General features: G+C 39.3%; 1 protein-coding gene across 11 annotated transcripts in view; it reads right to left on the reverse strand.

Annotated features, from left to right (window-relative positions):
* Window positions 1–24,432, reverse strand: part of PTPRT (protein tyrosine phosphatase receptor type T) — a 1,549,072-nt gene that overhangs the window by 859,784 nt on the left and 664,856 nt on the right. The window lies entirely within an intron of this gene.

Genomic DNA, 24,432 nt, shown 5'->3' on the forward strand with positions numbered 1-24,432 from the left:
GAGAAGCAATTGCAGAAGCCAAACCTCCAACCTTCTGCGCCCTATTGAGATCTTTGGCCAGTTTTCCTCGAGGGATAAAGAATAGGGAAACTTCCAGTGGGGAACACAGGATAGAGAACTCTGGTGGTCAGAACTGTATGAACTGTACTCCTCTTATTCCACAATCTTGTTGACCATTATTAAATTATCATTATTATTATTATTAATAGTAATAATAATAAAAGAGAAGTTGAAAAATAAGAAAACACTATGTAGAGCTTGGACTGGGTTTGGTGTACTGCATCTAAGTAAAAGACTCTGGGGCAGGGGGAAGGAGTTCAGGCCCTGGAACATGATGGCAGAGGAGGACCTAGAGAGGGATGAATTGCTATGTGGAAAAATGAGAAATATTACACATATACAAACTACTGTATTTTACTGTTGTTGACTGTAAACCATTAACCCCTTCCATAAACAAACAAAAGACAGACAGGGACAGGTAAGAGTTCTGCTTGCTATGACAAGTCCAAAAAGGCTTCTCTAGTACTAAGTGCAGTATTCTTGTACAGAATATTACTGACAATTCCAGAAGGATGACATTGCAGAGGTGAGATAGGCAAGAGGCTTCAGTTGTTAGTGGACAAGTAACTTCTTGCTCATCTTATAGAAATCACGGTATGATCTCTCCAATTGCTGCTAATGTTTAATTAGAGAAGATAGGTAGACATTGCCATCCATTTTGTCTCTAGTATAAAAAATGACTTATGAAACATTCATTATGAAAGTAGAATACCTGGAGAGATTCCTTAAAAGAAATTATCTGTTCTGTATTTGCGTTGTCACTTGCATAGTTAATCCAGTAAAACCTCCCTGAGCACTTTCTCAGAGTCAGGCTGTGCTAGGCACTAGAGGAACAGATCTTGGAAGACTTTTGTCTTCAGAGATGTGCCACAGAGAAGTACACAGAACAGGTGAGGTCAGTGAGTCCTTCCTGTGTCCAAGGATGAACACCATTATTCAAAGAACTATTCTCATTATGCTCCCACCTGACACTGGGGCTGAATTCCTGCTTCTCACCTCATCATCTTTTCATCTCACAATAAACTAAGTCCCAGGAATTATTTCCTGCTGCTTCTGGCACTAGTTCTACCCATCACATCTTTCCCCACCTCACCCCCTCTTCTGCTATAGAGGTCACAGAAGACTTATGTCCATGGAGCCTCAGAGAGCAGAAACAGTCAAGGCTCTGACCTTCTGAAAAGAACACTTCCTTAGATGGAGATAACATAATGTTTATACAAAAGACTTTCATGCCTGAAACTCTGAGATCTCAGGTTCAGTCTCCATCCCCATTATAAGCCAGAGCTGAGCAGTACTCTGGTAAAATAATAAATGTATATTAAAATAAAGGAAAAGAATGTTATGTACAAACTATTGTATTTACTGACAAATGTAAAACATTAATCCCCCAATAAATAAATTAGGAAAAATAAAGAAAAAAAGAATGCTTCCCATCCAATTACAGAAGCCAGACCTTCCACCTTCTGCATCCCACAGTGACCTTGGGTCCATACTCTCAGAGGGTTAAAGAATAGGAAAGCTATCAGGGGATAGGATGGGATATGGAGTTCTGGTGGTGGGGATTGTGTGAAGTTGTACCCCTCTTATCCTATGGTTTAGTCAATGTTTCCTTTTTATAAAGAAGAAATTTAAAAACAAAAGAATGCTTCTCATCAATGTGTCACCTCCCACTTTTGTGTGATATCACCTAGTGCTGGGTTTCTTTCCTTTACCTCAAATAGTATGTGCATGGTGGAATGAACTGGCCAGATGTGGCAACACTTGGATTCAATTCTGAGCACCCCCAAAAGGGCAGATTTCTAATGGCTGCTGGGAGGAGTGGATTCAGGCAAAGGCACAGAATCCTAGCAATAATTCTGGTAGCAATAAAGGGGCAAATTCCTTCAGTACTCACTTTCTCCATGAACTCCCCCCCGGCACCCCCCACCCGCCCTCACCAACCAATGTTCCCCCAGTTAGTAGCATCAACAGTCTGTACTCTGTATAAAGTCCTGTGCTCTGCACTGGAGACTCAGTGCGTAACAAGGCTACATATTCTCAGCCTTGTTGGGAGGGAGCAGCATCAAATATCACGGTATTAACTGACAAGTTAAAGGAAAAGACAGGTGGTTCTATCATGGAGGGCAGGAGGCAGCTAAGAAGCGAGAGACTAGATGACAAGATGGAAGGGAATTTCAAACCTGTGTATAATATTCACAGTCCAGTCTAGTTTGGAGGCTCTTTCTGACATTATATTAAGATACTCTTACATTCTACCTCCAACATTGATTGTAATATTTTGCCATAAAATCATTTGGAAAGGGAGTCCGGCACTAGTGCAGCGGATTAAGCGCAGGTGGCGCAAAGCACAAGGACCAGCGCAACGATCCCGGTCTGAGCCCTCAGCTCCCCATCTGCAGAGGAGTAGCTTCACAGGCGGTGAAGCAGGTCTGAGGGGTCTATCTTTCTCTCCCCCTCTCTGTCTTCCCCTCCTCTCTTCATTTCTCTCTGTCCTATACAACAACAACGACATCAAATAACAACTACAATAATGAAACATCAAGGGCAACAAAAGGGAATAAGTAAATTAAATAAATAAAATAAAATCATTTGGGAATATTCACAACATAATTTGGCTTTTAAAATTATTTGGATTCCAGTAACTATAATTGTTCATGGCTCCTCCATAGACTTATTATTCAGAGGGCATCCATAAAAAACAAAAGTGGCCACAAAGGAAAATAGCACACATCAAACATCCACAATTATTCCCCGTCTTGGGATTGTTCACTGAGGTCATGAAGCTACGCAGACAAGAGGGTACCTATAGAGATGGGGCATGGACATCTGCAAGAGTCTGTCTTTACAGACTGAATTGGTTCAACACAGTAGCCAACTCTAGCTTCCCCCTACTTCACCAAAATCAACAACTTACCCTGGATACCTATTATGTCTGGGTACTCTGAAGGGCTCTTTACACATATTTATTTACTTAAACCTCAAAATTCAATGAGATGGGCGCTTTTATTCTGAACATGAAATGGGAAACGAGTGTTCAGAGAAGCCTAGGAACTTGTTCAATGTCACAAAGTTAAGATTAAAAAATGAAAGTTTAAATTCTGGAAGCCACACTTTCCCTCACAAAATGCTATTGCTGGGGTCAGATAGTGACATATCCCAGTTGGGCACACATGTCACTGGGCACAAGGATCCAGGTTCTAGACCCTGGTTTATACCTGTAGGGAGAAAAGCTTCATGAGCAGTGAAGCAGAGCTGTAGTTATCTCTTTTTCTCTTCTCTTCTGTCTCCTCTCTCAATTTTGCTCTGTCCTATCAAATTGGAAAAAAAAGGGGGGGAGGGAGAGTGGAGGAAATTACAACTGAGCCTCAGAGATAACACTAGTGGTAGGAAGGAAGGAAGGAAGGAAGGAAGGAAGGAACTAAAACAAAAGAAAACAAACAAACAAGAAACTATTGCTTCCCCAAACCCACTAACATTAAGGAAAGGATAACAGTGTTATTGTCACTGGAGAAAGATTTATAGACAAACATCCTATAGTACCTATGTACTATGCATTTATATTCATTCACTCACACAAGAGTTATCATGAGTTGTCATGAAAGTATTGTAGCAGGATGATAATTTAGTGGATCCAGTAACCTCACATTGTATTTGATCCTAGTGAATATTGGGGTCTGCGGATACACTTGCCCCCAGAAAGTCCACTGAAATGGACCCAGAATGAAAAGATCTAGAAACAGCAAAATGAAATTACATTTAAAACTACAGCAATGTCTACTAGAAAAGAAATGAAAATAGTAGCCCACCTTAGAAATTTACCAGGCTTTATAGATCTAGGAAGACAAAGATTGACAAGGAGTGTGAAATCCAAAGCAAAACTTCAATGAATTATGGCAGCAAAGACTCCTCAGGCTCTGTATGTTGAGAAAAGAGTGGCATTGCGGAAGAAGGGAGAGATGAAGGGGCAAGAAAAGACAATGCAGTTTTTATGCTGACTGGATGTTAGAGTAGGGAGAAAAGGAAGAATCCCAAATGGCTGCAGGTGTCTGAACTATGCAGACAGACTGCTGTTTATCAAACACAGACAAGCTATTTTCAGCATTCAGCCTGCTTGAATGAAGTAACCATAAAGCAGGCAGAGAAGGAACATGTGTAGATCTGGAGTCAAAAGAGAGGTGGAAAAGTATCTATGTCTTACTGGAATTATAGGAAGACGTCAGATATCTAGGGAGAGTAAAGTCCCCTGAGAGAATTGAGCAGAGAACACAACCCTCAACGTTGCCAACGTTAGTGTAGAAATCAGAGATGATGAGTCACAGGAGCCTAGAAGCACCTACTACTACTCACTGGTGCTTGAGTTGAACAGAGTTTTTCAGTTTTTATTTGCAAAGCAGAGCTGACAATGAAGCCCTAAGGGAGGCAAAGGGTAAGATGAGATGGGTAAGATGAGACTTTTCTAGGATATGGAATTCACAAAGGAAAGTAAAGGAATGGATATGGGAGGAAAAAAGTCAGGTGTTGATAATTCAGGTCCTGCCAAAGCCAAGTCTAAAGAAAGATAAGAGCCTGCAAATATTTGACATGTGTTACTGCCAATAAGAGAGAGAATAGATTCTGCTGGAAGCAGAGAGTTCTGACTTGTAAGTAATGATAAGAAATAAAAGCCATTGATTATCAGTTCCAAACCACTTGTTTGCAGAATTATTGTCTCAGGGAAATGAAGAAGAGTAAAGAGAGAGTGTAGACTCATTACAGCTACAGATAAGCATACACAGAAGTGCTCATTAGCTACTGACGGTAGGGTGTAAACAAACCCAATTTTTTGAAGAACTGTCTCAATGTCTTACAAATGTGTCTTGAACCAAAAAACAACAATTTTTAAGGAAATCATTCTAGGAAAAATATTAGATGTGTGAACATATATTTGTGTCTATAAAAATATTAATCACAACTTTTGAAAAATTACGAAGACCTAGATGTCCAGAAACACAAGTTAGCATAAAATCAATGGTGTTTCCATATGAGAACACCCAACAACTTTAATCAAAACAATGTTTCCTATTGGTTTAATTGATTTATTTAGTATTTGTCAGGATTTTACCACTTCAGGCTGACTTTTTCATATAGAAAGAGATAAGCTAGTGAAAGGCACCATAGCACCAAAACAGATGTCAGGCTTGATTGATACTGGGACACACATATGGCAAAGCAGATACTCTACCAGATGAGCTATCGCAGCAGCCCTAATCTTTTCCATTTATCACCGTTTCACCTACCCTGTGGAGGTCTGTCTTCTATCTGTCTGTACTGCTCAGCATCTTTCCATGCTAACTCTTCAGTGACCACCAGGTTACAACCCAAGGGAACTCTCTCAGGGTTCACCTTAGTGACATGCAGAAAATTGACACCATGTTCCATCCTCAGCTTGCTACTGTGCTGAAGGTAGGCATTCTCCTGCCTCTGTCTCTCTACTTTTTCCTCACTATCTCCTTTGCAGGCTGTGTTTTTGCAAGCCAATGTCTTGGTTGGGATATTCCTCACAGTTTACTTCTCCTGTCTCCATATACACTATGTAGGTAGATCACATTTATTACCATGGCTTTGCAGAGAAAAATCTGTGCTTCCATGGGAAATGATGCACTGTCACAAGCTCTCTTGTTATCTGATTCCAAGTCCTGGAAGCTATTTTACTTCTCTGCAAGTCAAAGATAACTAACAGCAATGGAGACTAATGCTTATCTATGATATGCAAATGGCCTGACTCAAAAAGAGGCAAGCTACCCCCTCCCATTTCAAAGAGGAAGAAAAAGCCAATTTTGTCTCTATATTCATATTCATTTTAATATCCCTGATCTGCAAATACCTCTGTGTTTTTTCTTCTCATATTTTGCATTTTCCTCTGTACAAGTTTTAAGAGCTTAGCAGTTTCCTTATAGATAAATAAAATGATATTCATTGTAATATTTGTAGGAAGATGACAATTTTGCCTTTTCTCAAAAATTATCCTTAACCAGTTCTAGGTGATGTCTAGACCCACGGGATACAAATATATGTCTTCACCCTGACCATGCCCACCCCACTGATGTATAAATAGATATAGTTAGATTTTCATTATTTGAGGGAGTTACTCTCTGTTAAACTGTACTGGCCCATTGTTTCTAGGGAAAACATGGGTGAAGTTCTTTGGAGCCTCTGAAATAAGGTTCTTTTCAAGTGGTCAGTAAATAATCTTGTCTTATGCATGTTTATTTATAAAGAAACCTTGTTCAATACATTCTGCTGTTTCATTAATATTGAGTGCACAGCCAACAACACAGTAATTCATACCTCAATGAAGCTTATCTAACCTACATATGTTCTCCATAATGCCCACCATAACTTTTTCATACTTAGGAATACTAGACTGCATTTCAGTACTATGCTTGGCGGCCATTTCAACCAGCTGAGACCACCAACACAAAATACACTCTTGGGGGAAATATGGCACTAACAGACCTTAAAAAGGGTATTCGTTTACAAAAGGAGAACTGAAATAAAAAGGCAGCCCCACCTTGTTTGACATCAGCTGGTATGTTCAAGGCAACTCAGACTTGTCAATGGTCTGCACAGGTCTGCCAATGATGATGAGAGAATATGTAGTGATTTTGGTGTTGCAACTAAATTTTAACAAGTAGGTGAACTTACTGATACAGAATTCACACATAATGACAACAGACTGTTTCTACATCTGTATTAAATGTAATGTTACATCTCCTCCATCTGTCTTCAGAATGCATAAAAAATAAAATTACTTATATCTATCCCACTTAGTGCCAATTCCCATACCTGTGACATGGGTAGGGTATTCACTATATATTTTTATTTATTGAAATAAAGAATATATATATATATATATATATATATATATATATATATATATACACTGAAACTAGTCAATGTGTATTGTTAAAAAAATGTTACAGAACAACTTGTACATTCTGGTCCACTTTTTTCCAAAGTTATGCACATATTTGCACTATTAAAAAGGTAATAAGAAGACCAACACAAGAGGTCACCTGGGTAGTGCATTTGTTTTGTCACACACAGACATATGTGTGTGTGACAAAACTTTCACTGCACTGGAGGGAACTTTGCTGTCTTTGCCTCTCTCTCTCTCTCTCTCTCTCTCTCTCTCTTTGTGTCTCAACATTTGAAATAAAACAGGTTTGGAATGGAGTAATGTCAGGTAGTGAAAAAAATAATCTATGTAAAATTTTGGTTATCAAGACTACAGGGGAATTGACCATGGAGCAGCAACCACTGAAATGTCAATACCATAATAAATGAGATAAAGCAATGAAAAACTACCTTGAAAATCACATTACAACTGGAACTTCCAAAGAATCTCACTAAGTCATAAGTTGATGCAGGAAGTGAGTGAGAGGAAACACTCTCAAGATAAAAGAAAGAGCTTTAGCCAGTGGCTGACAGTTGCTATCATTTTGGTAGCTATGCAATGGAACATAGAACTGGCTTCAAGAAGGTGGGGAATTTAACAGGGAAAAACTAAGTCGTGTGCTTTGCCTAGGTTGTGGCAAAGGTGTTTCCAGAAGTTGAGAACACAGGCTAAAACAATACAACAAGACCCTATTGTTGAAGAAGTTTCCTGATCTCAGACTTTTCAATATTTGTCCTTAGAGATGCTACTGATTTTACCTACACCTCCATGTTTACAAAACATGGGTGTTTGATTGTTACCAGGTACAAACCTTTGTCTAAAATTACCATAAGGCCTGCCCAGTTGGAAAGGCTTAAGGCACTCCTTTGTCACAATTCATGCCCTAAGTCAGAAGTCTGGAGAATGTGTAGAGTTAACTATCAGCCCACAGGCCTAGAAATAATGCAAAAATTCATTTATCTATAACTCTGTCTTTTGACCACCTCCCTGAAGGGTTTGAGGGTTGTACATAAGGTGACCTGAAAATAAACCAGTATTTCTTGGGGCATCAAAGAGATGCACCTAACATAATGACATTCAAACAAAGGTTTAATGACATTCAGACAAAGGTTAAACACATTCTTGATGTCTCTCTCACCTTGAAAATTATCTGTGCCTTGAAATTTGCTCTTGAAGTACTTAGAACATCTTTGATCTTTATCATTTCTTTTTGTTGTGATGCATGATTTTACCAAAAAATACTCTGCCAGAGTTCTGATCAGGGTCATAGACCTGACACTCTCTCATCTGGTTTGTATCCCTCCAGATCTCTTCAGAGATCTATATGGTCACTGAAGTTATTTTCTTTCAATCCTTAGATGTGCCAAATCTCAGAACCCTGAGATATCAAGGATCTCAGGGTCCTGGTATCTGGCTAAGGTTGTCCACTGAGTATTAGCCACACACAATTTTGTTGCCATAGACATTAATCTGTTTAGGGATATACTTTAGAATCTACCCTCCCATCATGACATATATATACATCAAGGCTGCAGCATCACCTGCTGGAAGAAAAACAAAAATTATACTTAGCCAAAACATGGGGAGAATGTACTTTGTCAAAGACACAAAGACCTGGAATAAATTTCAGTCAGACTTCCGAAAATCTCATTATGAAGGTAATTCAAGAGTCTAAATATAATAGATATCAAGCTCAAGCAAAGATTATTAAGACATAGACAACAGAAACAATCCTAAAAGAGTCTCTAGCTTCCTTCTACACTAAGTTCCCTTTCATCTCTTCTATTCCTACTTTATGGTTCCTGTTTATTAAACATTTTGTCCTGCTCTCCAGCTTACTGCATTTCAGCTACCATTTTCCAGATGCTACTATGATTTTTTTTACACTTTTTTTTTTTTTTGCCTCCAGAGTTATTGCAAGGGCTCAGTGCCTACACTATGAATCCACTGCTCCTGGAGGCTATTTTTCCTCCTTTTGTTGCCCTTGTTATTTTATCATTTTTGTGGTTATTACTATTGTTGTTATGGATGTTGTTAGGACAGAGAGAAATGGATACAGGATAGGAAGACAGAGGGGGGAGAGAAAGATAGACACCTGCAAACCTGCTTCACCACTTGTAAAGTGACCCCTCTGCAGGTGGGGAGCAGGGGGTTTAAACTGGGATCCTTATGCAGGTCCTTGAGCTTTGTGCCATGTGCGCTTAACCTGCTACACTTCCGCCCAATCCCCCTGCTACTATGATTTTATCTTGACTTTCCTGGGAAGATGATCTAACCAATGCTTCTTAGAACCTTATGCTATCAGAGCCCTAACTCTCTAGGGAAAAATAGGAACACAGACTGGGGATATGAATTCACCTGTCAACAGCCACGTTCAGTGCAGAAGAAATTAGATAAGTCAGAACTCCCACTTTTTGCATCTCCCCAAAAATTTTGATCTGTACTCCCAGAAGGATAAACAATAAGGAAGTTTCCAATGGAGGGGAAATTCTGTGGAGACACAGAATTCTGGTGGTGAAAATTATATGGAATTACATTCCTATTAGCTTACATTATCATAAATTAATACTAAACCATTAATAACATATTTTAAAAATAGACTTAACAACACATACAGACCTAACACCAAGAACTCAGATATCATTTCATTAAAGAGTTGCGAAATACACAGAGAACAGAGATATAGGCTGTTAGGAATGACTTTTTTTTTTAGGGATTGCATGAGAAGACTAGTAAGGAGAATAAAAACAGTTAAGAGAAGAATATCAGGGCTAAAAGATAAAACCACTATTTTTTTTTCAAGATAAAAGGATTATGAAAAATGAAACAAAGTGCTGGATGGTGTTGCAACTGGTTGAGCACACATGTTACAATGTGCAAGGACCTAGATTTGAGCTCTCCAGTCCCCATCTTCAGGGGGAAGCTTCACAAATAATGAAGCAGGGCTGAAGGTGTTTCTCTCTTCCCTCTTTATCTTCCCCTACCCTCTATATTTCTGTCTGTCTCTACCCAATAAATACAGATAATAATTTTTAAATGAAGCAATTATTTTTAAAATAGCATCTTCCATCAAAGAAATGCATGTCAGAGTTATTGGGGCATCTGGGAACAAAAAGAGAGAGAGAGAGAGGAATAGAGAATATATTCAAAGAAATCATATCAGAAAACTTTTCACACCTGGACAACATTCAAAACATAGACATACAATAAACTGAATGAATATCCAAGTTACTGAATTCAAAATGGCTTACACCAAGACACATTATAGTAAAACTATGCAAAAGCAAGTTCAGGGAAAACTACTGCAGGCTGCTAGGGAAATAAAATATGACATACAGAGTGAATCATCAGGCTTTCATTAGATTTCTCATCAAAAATTCTAGAAGTAAGAAGGGAGTGGAACGACAGAGTCAAAGAATTAAAAGATAATAATTACCAGCCATGAATATTCTATCCTGTCAAATTATCTTTCAAGTATGGGGGAAAAGTAAACATCTTTTCAACCATACAGAAACACAAGAATTACTGAAAGGAGTCCCATATGAAAAGAAGCAAAGGAATACCAACTATAAATGAGGATCAGTAGTAGAACCAAGAACACAAACAACAACAAAAGAAAACAAAATTCTTATAAATCTTCTTATATAACTATAGCAGTTGTTGATACATGTGCACTATTTTCCAGTTCTGTGTGACAGGTGTCCACAAAACACTCTCAAACCCAATTTAGGATTCCATGCTCCCTCCCCAAAAATGCTTCTCTTCTACTCCTTCCCTAGAGTCCTTTGCTTTGGTGCAGTACTCCACCACCAGTTCAACTTTTACTATTTTCTTTTTCTGTCCCTGTCTTTCATGGTCCACCTATGAGTGAAGTCATCTGGTATTCATCCCTTTCCTCTTGAGTCATCCCACCTAATACTATTCCAGACTGCTCTCCACAGAGGTTGGACTAATTTACATTCCCACCAGCAGTGTAGGAGGGTTCCTTTGTTCCACAACCTCTCTAGCATTTGTTAATACACAATACTCACCTACCTCTTACTACTACAGGTCCCTCAATCACTCCAAAGCTAACGTTGTCAGACAAAGTATAGACTACAAAAGCTGAATAAGGGAAAGAGATTAGCATACTTTAATGATGACTCTTTAGTCACTACCAGGCCACCCCATCACCTGAGGCCCTAGTCAGTGAGTCATGGGATTTCCACACACATACATGATGAGCCTAGACCTCTAACAGATCCCTCTCACCACTATCACTAGACATTTCCATCTGGAACAGAATAATGGACCCCCTTGTGGCCCCTAAATGACTGTTCTATCAGTGTTTATCAACAACGGTAGGGAATGTTCAATTCTCTGAAGGGAGCTTGAACAATATACTCTATCTACTACCGAGGACGATAGGTCCTGAAATTAATGCAGCCTGGTATGTACCTAGGCATCACCACAGAATGTAGGCTCCTGCATGCAATATGAGCCCCAGATCAAATTGATGGGGTTTACAGTTAACAATATTTATATACTTTCTCCATATTTGGGAGCTACTCTCTTCCCTGATGCAGCTTTCTAGTCCTTTTTCCAACTATGGCACTATCTCTCCAGACAATAACCTGGGTTCACCAGGTTATTGTCTTCTATTGCATAGAAGATGTCAGGTGCAGGCAAAAGTCTAGTAAAGTCATGGGCCCTTTGGAATATACCTAAAATAGACCTACAAGCTTTTTTCCAAAACGGAGACCACAAATCTTCATCTACAATATTCTTGCCTTTAGGTTCATGATTAATCAACATTTTTTTCTGCTTTATATCTTAACTTTTTTTTCAGCTACCAGGTTCCAGATGCTTCCATGATGCCAACCGCCCTTCCCTGGACAGACGACTCCAACAATGTGTCCTGGAGCCCCACATCCCCAATGCCCTGCCCCACTAGGTAAAGAGAGAGACAAGCTGGGAGTATGGATTGACCTACCTATGCCCATATTCAGTGGGGAAGCAATTAAAGAAGCCAGACCTCCCACCTTCTGCACCCCATAATGATCCTGGGTACACATTCCTAGAAAGATAAAGAATACGAAAGCTATCAAGGGAACAGAGTAGATATGGAGTTCTGGTGGTGGGAATTGTGTGGAATTGTACCCCTCATACCCTACAGTCTTGCCAATATTTCCATTTTATAAAAAAAATAAAAACCCCGGAATTTTGGTTACATAATAATTTACACAATTTTTAAGTGGTGATGACCTATGGGTGATTTTTTAGATTGTATAATTTTTATTCTCTCTTCTTCAAAAACAATAGCAATGAAGGTCCATTTTGTTCATTACTACAAAGTAATATTAAAATGTGCATACCAAGCTCAAATTTATCATTATGTACAATGGAGTCTGTATAACTAGAGACACTAGAGTTTAATTTGTAAATAAAGCTCTTGGTCAGCATCCTCAGTCTGATCACCTAACAGCTCATTCCCATTGGGCAATTTTGCACTCTCCTAGGTAATATATTTCATCCAGTGACTTTAAAACTAAAGTGTGATGCTCTTGGGATATTTTAAATGACAAAGAATAGGCTTTCCACTGTCTACTTAATCCAAATCCCAAGATCCTTTTAAAACTGAGTTCATTACTTTGAGAGCCACTCCATATAATTGAAGTTGCATGCTCATTCATTTTTCAAACTTCTAGGTATGCCAATCAGTGACAGGGGGAAATGCACAAAGCTCTGACCTAAGGGAGTATAGTATCCTACAGCTCAAAACAGTGGGATGACTCTTTCCTAACAATGAGAGACTAATAGATGCTTAAGTTGGCATAGCTTTGGTCAAATGCTTTTGGAGGGGTGCAGTAGACCAGCTCATGTGGTGACTGTAATGGGAACTAAGAGACACATTATTGACTTTTTTCTTCTCAAAGATATTCCTCTGGGATCAATTTTATTGTGTTTATTCATATATTGTCTTATATAAAATAGTCTGGGCCAAGTTTAAATAGGTTTGCTGCTTAACCTTCAAGTAAAAATAAGCATTAAAGTAATCAGAACTCCCATTTCTTCTGCCTCAAATCATTTCAGTAATCCAAGATTCACAGAAAGCACATAGAACCCTTTCTTATGGGCCAGGCAGTGGTGCACCTGGTTTTAAGCACACACATTACAGTGCACAAGGACCCAGGTTCAAGTCTCTGGTCCCCACCTGCAGAGGGAAAGCTTCACAAGTGGTAAAGCAGGGCAGCAGGTGCCTCTCTGTCTCTCTCCCTCTTTATGTCCTCCCCTTTCAATTTGTTTCTAACCAATAATGAATAAAATAAAAAATAACCCTTTTTATAGTGATCAGTGGACAGGAATCAAAGAAGTTAGGTTTCAGAAATGTTATTCCACAGTTATCATAAGATCAAAGGTATAGGAAAGTTTAGTTAATTCATGATAATCCCACTAAATCTCCAGTATATTTAGTGTATGGGGGTGATTATTCAAGTTAGTCTTAGTGTCATCATAAGAATCCGTGGACATTCCAAGCTTTGGGTCCATGATTGCTCAACAATTTGTTTGGCTTTGTACGTTAACTCTCTTTTCAGTCACCAGGTTCCAGATGTCATCAGGATGCCAGCCAGGCTTCCCTAGACTGAAGACCCCACCAATGTGTCCTGGAGCTCCACTTCCCCAGAGACCCACCCTACTAGGGAAAGAGAGAGGCAGACTGGGAGTATGTACCAACCAGTCAATGCCCATGTTCAGCGGGGAAGCAATTACAGAAGCCAGACCTTCCACCTTCTGCAACCCACAATGACCCTGGGTCCATGCTCCCAGAGGGATAGAGAATGGGAAAGCTATCAGGGGAGGGGGTGGGATATGGAGATTGGGTGGTGGGAATTGTGTGGAGTTGTATCCTTCCTACCCTATGGTTTTGTTAATTTATCCTTTCTTAAATAAAAAAAAAAGAATCAGTGGACATTGTGTTTATATTATAAATGCCTCTAGTTGACAGGATGTTATACCAGAAAAATAGTTCTATCATGGACTTGCCACTTGGATTCAGGGACTATGGTTTGCCTACCAAAATGAGTTTTTCCAACTATGGCCCAGGTCTATTCTGCTATTATGTAAGCTAGGGAATTTAAGATTAGGATACTGAATCTTGCAGTATTTCTTTTGTGGAGCTTCTCTGAATCAGGTTACCAGTTTATTTCTCTCTCTCCTTCTAAAAAAGTTCTATCTTCTGTTATCACCCGTTCATTTAGGGGGGCTGTATGAACTTACTCTACTAATGATTAGTATAATAGGTGAAAAAATTTTAAACTGACTTGAAAGCACATCCATATGCTAAAGACTAACAAAAATTCATGTTGATTAATGAACTAAATATAAAATACAGATAGTCACAACAGTCATGTATGTGATACCTATTAGCTGAGTGTTTAGTAAGTGGCACAATTCCATGAGTTACTGCTTAGAACAGATGAGGATAGTTTCTTTCTGAAGTACACAGTCTACTGGAAGGGGTATCAAGGATCATTTGGATATTTTTAACATCATTCACAAGCCATACAAAATTATCAACTTAACTGACACTTAATGGAGCTAAGAAAAAAAAAATCCAGTTGCCTATATAGTGTCCATCTAAATAATTCCCTATCCCTGCAGCAGACACACACAGAAATGAATAGGTGACTATGATTCTGGTTAAGTTCTGAAAGGGAAACTAAAAGCAGGACCTGACCAAATTGTAAGTAGGGCACCAAAGTAAAAGCCCTGTGGCGAGGGTTAGACATGCAGCTTCCTGGGCCAGTGGAAAGTGGGAGTGGGTGGGAGGCATGGGTCACTGACTTTTGGTGGTGGGAATGGTGTTTATGCACACTCCTAGTAAAATGTAGTCATATAAATCACTAGTTAATTAATATGAGAGGGGGAAAATTAATTGTATGCCTCGAAGTTTTTCAAAACACAAACTGAATCTTTTCAATATATAGGCTGTGTAATTGATCTGCAGACTCTCTCAAAAGCCTAGACCAAGTAGATCAGAAGCAACCAATAGCATAGCTATATACAAGATACTGGGTACTGTACAGCAAACCCTAACAAAAGGACTTTTCAAAGTGAACCCAATTACCAATTAATGTGATGATAACATTAACTATTGATTGCCTTTTTGAACCCTAAGACAGCAGGAACCTCACATCTCCACTATAGAGCCTCTACTTCCCCCAGTCCTGGAACCACTGGACAGGGCCCACTTTCCCGTATGCCTCTCCCAATCCATATCAAATAATATTTCATCTGCCGATCACAACCTAACCAACACAACGATTGCCACCTCAACATGCTTCACTTCAGACTGTGTCGAGAGACTTCACGTGTGGAATGATAACCCTTCAACTTCATTACTCGGGTGAGACCTTTCCTTCCATAGTATACTTTAATTTCATCTCAGGTGGTTCACTTTCTAACAAAGTCCCCAAACCTAGATATACACCAGTTTCTGTGAGAGAGAGCATATGTTCACACGTATCCGTAAACTACTGCAAAATATATACCTGAAAGCAGAAGTACACTAGAGTTTGCAGTGAGTACCCCCCTAACACTTCCTCTCCACTATTCCAAGCTTTGGGTCCATGATTGCTCAACAATTTGTTTGACTTCGTATGTTAACTCTCTTTTCAGTCACCAGGTTCCAGATGTCATCAGGATGCCGGCCAGGCTTCCCTGGATTGAAGACCCCACCAATGTGTCCTGGAGCTCTGCTTCCTCAGAGACCCATCCTACTAGCGAAAGAGAGAGGCAGGCTGGGAGTATGGACCGACCAGTCAATGTCCATGTTCAGCGGGGAAGCAATTACAGAAGCCAGACCTTCTACCTTCTGCAACCCACAATGACCCTGGGTCCATGCTCCCAGAGGCATAGAGAATGGGAAAGCTATCAGGGGAGGGGGTGGGATATGGAGATTGGGTGGTGGAAATTATGTGGAGTTGTACCCCTCCTACCCTATGGTTTTGTTAATTAATCATTTCTTAAATAAAAAAGAAAAAAATTAAAATAAAATCATTCATCTCTAAAAAAAAAAAGTTCTATGAACAGGGTTATGAGTGAATAAAAGGGAGAGTGGAAAGGAGATCAATTTATCGGGGCACTAAACCAGGTTCCTTTGAAATGTGACTTTTATTCTTGATCACCTTATTGACAAAATGCTAATTCACAAGACTTTTGTTACAGAGGTAGAGTTTAATATCTCCCCAGGATATGGGTCAGCACACCATACCAGCCACCAAATTGTCATCTTCCTCCACCATAGGGCACTGGGTACCTTTTTTCTATCCTCACTGCCCAAATCCTTACATATGCTTTTCTAGACCACAGTTTATCAAAGGGTTGTCCTTCATCCCTTGCTTTGTTTAAGTCACACCTATTAGTAAGATCATTCTGGCTCTTTTGACTTAGCACAATTCCCTCCAGGTCTATGCATGCTCCAGTGAAAGAGATTATATCTTTTGTTACATGGGAGTAATATGCCACTGTATATATATCACAACAGAAGTGACTTTTCAAAGGCCATGCAAATGAGAAAGATGAGCCAGAAGGAGAAAGGTGTGAGTGGAAATACATAGGGAGAGGGAATAGCTTGAGCAAAAGACTCTGAAGCATGAAAGGCAGTCTTCCCTAGTGTTTTATAAGAACAGGAAAAAGGCAAGAATACCTGGTAGAAGTGAGTAAGGAGAAAAAGAATGCAGGAGCAGGGACTGTAGATAGAGATGAACTAAAGTGGTCTTTAAATATTACTTTGTGCCTATAAACTTGGAAAAATAAAAAGAATTGGCAGTACACAATTATAATCAAGGTTATACTGAAAGTACTCAAATAATTATGAAATAGCATAATTAATTCATGAAAGCAACCTGTGAAATGTAGTACAAGCCAAAGGATGACTATAGCCTTTAATATCTCACCACCTGAATTTTAGTCTAAGGAAATAGATCAAGGGGAAAGCTACAGGCAGAAGGATGGTGACAGTTTGGAGGCACCCAACCAAATATTCAACAACGCAGGGATCATTTAGCAAAGTATGGTAATTAGATTCTATGGGACACTACGGAGCCATTTCAAATGCTAAAAACATCTCTGGAACCTCTGAACTATTTACTTTATGGTGTTGAGTGACAGGTGGGGAATATAAATGGTACATAGGGCATAATTACATAAGAATGGGGTCAGTGGTTGAAAGGAAAGGTTGAAAGGTACAAGTGAGTAAGGAGAGAAAGAATGCAGGAGCAGGAACTGTAGTTAGATATGAACTAAAGTAGTCTTGAAATATTACTTTGTGCCTATAAACCTGGAAAAATTAAAAGAATTGGAAGTACACAATTATAATCAAGGTGATACTGAATGTATTCACATAATTATGAAACAGCATAATTAATTCATGAAAGCAACCTGTGAAATGTAGTAGAAGCCATAGGATTACTACAGCCTTTACTACCTAACCACCTGAATTTCAGTCTAAGGAAATAGATCAAGGGGAAAGCTACAGACAGAAGGTTGGTGACAGTTTGGAGGCACCCAAATATTCAACAATGCAAGGATCATTTAACAAAATATGGTAATTAGACTCTATGGGACACTATGAAGCCATTTCAAGTGCTAAAAACATCTCTAGAACCTCTCAACTATTTACTTTATGGTGTTGAGTGACAGATGGGGATGATAAATGGTACATAGGGCATAATTACGTAAGAATGGGGTCAGTGGTTGAAAGGAAAAGTGCAACAGCAAGAGAAAGGAAATTGTATATGGGAGGTATTTTCCATTTCAAGAATTTGATTTGATATTCATTTTACTTTGTCTTCAAGTGATAAAGATGGCAAAGAAGGAAGACTATTATCCACCATGAGGATCCTGGTTTGAGCCTCTAGCTCCCCACCTGCAGGGGGTTGGCTTCACAAGCTATGAAGCAGGTCTGCAGGTGTCTATCTTTCTCTCCCCCTCTCTGTCTTCCCCTCCTCTCAATTTCTCTCTGTCCTATCCAACAACGATAACAACAATAATAACTACAGCAATAAAAAACGTCAAAGACAACAAAAGGGGGTATATATATATATATATGGACTTATACTCACTGCTCTCTGTAACATGTCCTGTTCTTTCACTGTAGCAGGATCTCTGTATGCTAGAATGTTTCAGAATAGGCTTGGGCACCTCTTGTTCTGATAGTTTTGGCTGATGGTGCACATCAGTATCTTGAAATTGTAGGTTCTTCCTGACTATATTGAGAATGCAACCAGTGTTTACTTTTTACCTCTTGGTGTAGGCTTGCTCTGGGTCCACCTGTCTCCCTGGGCGTTGGGAGATGGAGGTCAAAAGCGGCCCCCAAGTGTCCTGGGGTAGCTCAGCGTGCCAAGTGCACAGAGAGACTGGACAGTCAGCTCTGGGAATAGCCTCAGAGGACAATTCGTTTATTGAATGAAAAAACAGGTAGATATAGGCCATAACTTGAGGGGAAGGTTTGGGGTATCCATTAACCCAAACATAGAGCAAGACAATGTATACATACATTTTGACCAACAGACTGTTTGCTCATAAGCCTTACAATGTAGATTTTTCCAGAGGTAAATTGCAGGCACTTTAGGGCAGCAGGAGAGAGGAAAAGCTGGGCAATGTTTGCTGTGGTTTTAAAGTTAACACAGTAATCCATGGATTTTAATTAAAGGAGCAAAGGGGGGGGAGGTGGCATGTGTAGAAAGGCTTCCATGTCCGGGGTGGGGGGGTCCAGCTGTCATAAATTCCAGAGACCGGGGGAACCAGCCTCAACCTGAAGGGAGAGTTGGGGGTCAACCCACTCAGATCTCATGGAAACAATGACCTAGACTTTTCAGGACTGTGGGCCCATTTTCCAACACCTTGGGTACACTACAGTGAAGGTCTTTGGGTTTACTAGATGTGGAAAATAAAAAGAATCTCTAGGGAGTTTATTGTTAAACACTTTGATTTACTAAGTTGTGGGTATCATGCCAAGCACTCTATTACCAAGAGGCTAGGAGCAGAGGATAGTCTCAGACACTGTGGGCTTGAACTTCAGCTACTGTTAGTCTTCATGAGTTAGAATAAACTTACTCATCCTCAGGCCTTGGTTGTAATGGTGATGTTGGAACACATTTTCCTCATAGTGTTATAAGCAGATTCAATGCACTGTGAGCCATTATTAATACAAGTGACTCTTATTTCTGCCCAGTTAGATCACCTATGCTTCCCAATTTAATAAATGGGGCTGATGGTGAACCCTCATTGGCCTGCTCCCTGCACCATCTGAACACAGTCTAAAGCCTGTACATGAGAGTACAAAAGTGCAGATAGACTTGGTATATTTACATCACTGGGGCTCAGTAAACATTGACCTGTTTCTGTACCTTCAGGACTGTCAGTAATTCACTATTTATAATAAAAAATAATCTCTCATGTCCATACAAAACTCAATCTTTTTCAAATAACTTTTGGATTCACATTTGACTCTGGAGAAAGACTATACAACTCTTATATAAATTTTACACAGCATGAAAAAGTAGATGATATTTATAGTGATGCATAATCTCATTAGATATAATATGAATACCTTTTGTTTTGGTGGAACCAGGGCCTCACATATGCATGACTTCACAGCTTTCAGCTACTTTTTCATTCAGACAGACAGGCAGAGAGAAACCAAAACACTGAAGCTGCCTCTGTTGCCTTAGTACTTCCTGTATGGTGTGACTGAAGCCTGGGTCACATGACTGGCAATACAGGTGCCCTACTTTATAAGCCCTCTCTCTCTGGCCCTTCTATATGTACATGTGTAAAGAGCATACTGATTTAACCGGTAGATGTCTATTTATGCACATGAATGTAGATAAAATATATATTCACATTCAAAGAAAGGCTTTGATCTCAGCATTAGCACCTCCCACCCACCCTAGTCCACTTCAGTCATTGTTAATACAAAAGCTACGCAAATAGCAATATGTACCTGAAACTGAAAATCAATCTAGGGAAATGAGCTGCGAGAGAGAGAGAGAGAGAGAGAGAGAGAGAGAGAGAGACTTTGCAGTGGTGCAGTGGTGATGTGCTATCTGGAAGGTAAAGGTAAAGGCCCTTCTCACTGAAAGGAATTTAAAGTCTGGGGACTGATTTCTACATGCTAGCTGGGTAGCATAGCGATGAATTTCCTTGTGTGTATCACATCAAAAATCAAGAGATGTTCTGCTGTTGTAGGAAACTGCCTGTGATAAGGGCTCACACTGTGTTCCCCTGGGGTTCTCCAGAAAATCTGGGGCAGGATTGGACCATGTATAGAATCTGGAATGGGGAGTTTTGGTCAATACCTTGTAGATTTACTTTGTAAATAGGCCCCATCTAACATATGGAAAAAACTGGAACGGCAGTTATATGTATGGTTTTGCAAGCTGATTTTTTTAACCTATTTTACCTTAAACACTGACCCATGCTATCTGATATTCTATGAAAACATGGTTTGTAACAGTAGCATAGATTTCTACTGTGTGCACTGACAAAAATTCTACCTATCTTCCTATTATTGGTACATTTAAGTGATTTCCAAAGTTTTACCCTTATAAATAATGTGATGATGACTTCTATGTATACATCTCTTTTTGAACAGTTCTGATCCTTTTATTAGAAAAAAAAATCAGCAAATTGTCCTCTAAGTATTCTTGCCAGTTAAGCCATCTAAAGAGATGCCTACAAGAGCCTGTTTTATTGCTCCTCAAAATTCTGGTTATCACCAATTAAAAATATCTGCATTTTGCTAGGACTGTAGGTTAAAGTACATTTATTTGATTATCTGAGGCACTAGACATTTTAAATATGCCTTTCATCATTCTTATTTTGCTTAGCTATTGCCTGTTATACCTTCTAGACTATTATCTTGTCAGTGTGATTATGTAGTATTGGCCTATTCTAGCTCCTTCCGTGTAAGAATATTACCTTCTTTTCCGCAATTTTGTCACATTTCCCCACATCCATTTGACTTATTTCATTTTGTCTTTTGTTAACATGGTACAGAAGATTTTTCTTCTCTTCCTCCCTGTTATCTTTTGACATAGTAAAATCTGTTAAGTCATGACTTGGTATACTTCTCTTCATATACAGAAAGCCTTTCAATAAAAAGAACATTATTTTCTTTATTATAGTTCTTGCTTTTTCTGCCTTTAATTTAAGTCTTCTACAATCTATTTAACACTCTGTGACATGAATTTTACATTTTTCTAAAGTATTAATTGCTTACAAACATAATATTTGTTAAGTAATCCTATTGTAAAATAAAAAAAGCTAATTTTACTACTTGCTGCTCTGTTTCTGGGTTTTAATTTTATAGCTATAAAGTATGTCAATATCTCATGATGCCAACCCTCCATCACCTCTATGTTTTCTAAATGTTCTTTTTTAAATATTTATTTATTTCCTTTTTGTTACCCTTGTTGTTTTTATTGTTGTTGTAGTTATTATTGTTGATATTATATATTCCTCCATGAGGATAATTTCTGGAACCATCCGTTCCACCCCCGTTCCATGGCTGCCAGTTCTTAGCAACATCGCCCCGCCAGATATTCGTCGGGATGCGGCATCATCTAAGTTAATTTCCCACGTCTACGCTTGACCGGACCTGCCAATATACGCGGATATCTTCGCCCACCCTGTCCAACGCTTGACGTCTCCTCACCCAATCTGGTCCCCTATGCCTACACTGAACTTCTCTGTTCCAGACTCTTGGAAACAGAGTTGGCAGTCAGCTGAGGTAAAGAACAAACACCTCATCACAGACCCCTGCAAGCGTCAACCCGGCTTTGACCTAGCACGTTATGATTGGGCCCTCCTCAATCGCTATCGAACAGGCCATGGCCAGTACGCTGCTATGTTCCATCGCTGGGGAGCCAGAGACGACCCCAACTGCCCCTGCGGCTACAGACAGACTATGACCCACATAGTCAACGACTGCCACCTCTCCAGATTCAAAGGAGGTCTCGAAACTTTACATCAGGCTCAACCTGATGCTGTTGACTGGCTACGGAAGAAGGGCAAACGCTAGAAGAAGAAGAATTGTTGATATTATCGTTGTTGGATAGGACAGAGAGAAATGGACAGAGGAGGGGAAGACAGAGTGGGGGAGAGAAAGATAGACACCTGCAGACCTGCTTCACCACCTGTGAAGCGACTCCCCTGCAGGTGGGGAGCCGGGGCTACTGTGCTTTGTGCTTTGTGCCACGTGAACTTATCCGCTGCACTATCGCCCGACTCCTCTAAATATTCTTAACTACTTTTTCTTGTATATCCTTTCGATCAATTTTGAAATCACTTTCTCAAGTTCCAAAAAGAATCCTACTAGGATTTTTATTGCAGTTGTATTAAAGTAATACATTAATTTGGGGAGAATTGATATCCTCACAATATTAAATTTGCTAATACAATACACATCTTTCCATTTATTCAAGTCTTGTTTTATCAACCTCAATAAAGTATTGTAGGTATGTGTGTCTTCATATCCATACCACACAATTCTTAGTTGACTCCTAAGTATTTACATTTTAATTGCATTTGAGAAGATAGCTTTTACTTTTTATATTGGTTACTACTGGCACACAACTATTGATTTTTGTTTATTTGCTATGCGTCAGACTACAGTACTACAACCTCTAAGTTGTCCTTGTAGTTTTTTTTTTTTTTGGCTTAGTTTATTCTCATAGGCTTTATGCTTTAAGAACATCTTCTTCTAGAAAGGAAAAATCATGGGGCCAGGTGGTGGTGCACCTGGTTGAACATACATGTTACAGTGCTCAAGAACCTGGGTTTGAGCCTCTGATCCCCACCTGCAAGGGGAAAACTTCGCAGGGCTGCCTGTGTGTGTGTGTGTGTGTGTGTGTGTGTGTGTGTGTGTGTGCGCGTGTGTGTGTCGCTCCCTATCACCTACTTCTTTCTCAGTTTCTGGCTGGTTGTATCCAATAAATAAATAAAGATAAAAAGAAAGGAAAAGTAAATACCCTTCCATTTCATGGTTTCTGAGAATTCTGATAGGTAATGAAGACTAATTTCTTTCAATTTAAAATTTATTTATTTATTTTAGCGGGTAGACAGAGAAATTGAGAGGGGGGAAGATACAGAGAAAAAGAAGAATACAGAGAGACTCCTACAGCCTTCTTTTACCATTTGTAAAGCTTTTCCCCTGCAGGAGGGGACCAGGGACTTTAACTTGGGTCTTTTGCACTGTAATGTAAGCACTTAAACAGGTGCACCATCACCTAACCACTCAATTTACTTTTTAAACTCTTTAGAGGATCAGATCATTTTTATCCTTGACCTAATGGTACAAGGCATTATATCAATAGTTTTAAAATAATCAACATCATTTATCAGTGCATTTCTTTAATAAACCCAACTTGGTCATAGTGCATTATGCTTTCATAACGGTGCTAATTTTGGAGTTCATAGAGAAAGCTTGAACTTTGGATCTACATAGTTAGATATTCAATTTCCACCACGACCTGTTAGGCAGTTCTGTGGTCTTGGGTAAGTAACTTGCCTTCCAGCAACTCAGCAGAGGAGAATTAAGTCCACCCCACTAAATTGTTGCAGAGATAATAATTAACACAGCAAAACAAGCTCAACCTATGGGCCTTGGACATAATAGGTGTTCCAAGCTGCATAGGAACTCTCTTCATCTCTAGTAACCAAAATATACCTTGAGCTCTGCCTTTCTGTGCTGCTTTGACATATAAACTCATCTCTAACTCTTTCTCTTCTGGCCCATGTGTCCTCCAGTATGTGTGCTCTCAGTTTTCCTGAATAAAGCTTAATATTCCTAGAAAAACGTGGTCTCTGGTACTTTCTTAAAAAAATGAGTGGACACAGGTCATAATAATGTTGCCTTAGTTATGTGCTTGAAACAGAACTCATCTTACTAAAGTGCCCCAACAAAATGATATTCTTTTATAAATGGAAGGAAAGAAACAGTACAGGCAGGCAAAGTAATTCACATGTAATTTATCAGATAGCAAGGGCCATCCTTAAATTAAAACTAGACTTCTTTGGGCTCTAAAATCTTGATTCTTCTAACTAAATCTGAATGAGTACACTTACTTCATTGAATCTGGCACTTTGAAATTGTCTTATTCATCCCCTCAGAGAAATGAGAAAGAAGTGGGCACATATCACTTCAAGCAGAAAACCATAAATATGTAAATAAAATATAATGTGCAATCAACCCTCAAGCAGAGGAAATGGGAAGAGAGCCTTTCAAATCAGCAGAGGATAATGTTCACAGCAAAGTCACTGTTCACTTGGAGAGTCTGAACTCTGAGAGACCACATGAAGTTAGTTCCTAAACCATGGGAATTTGACTGATGGGAGTAAGAAATTACTGGGTGTGGAAAATGGGGGATAGTAAATGATCATTTGATTTG

This window comes from Erinaceus europaeus, chromosome 1, assembly GCF_950295315.1.
Source record: "Erinaceus europaeus chromosome 1, mEriEur2.1, whole genome shotgun sequence".
Taxonomy (NCBI): domain Eukaryota; kingdom Metazoa; phylum Chordata; class Mammalia; order Eulipotyphla; family Erinaceidae; genus Erinaceus; species Erinaceus europaeus.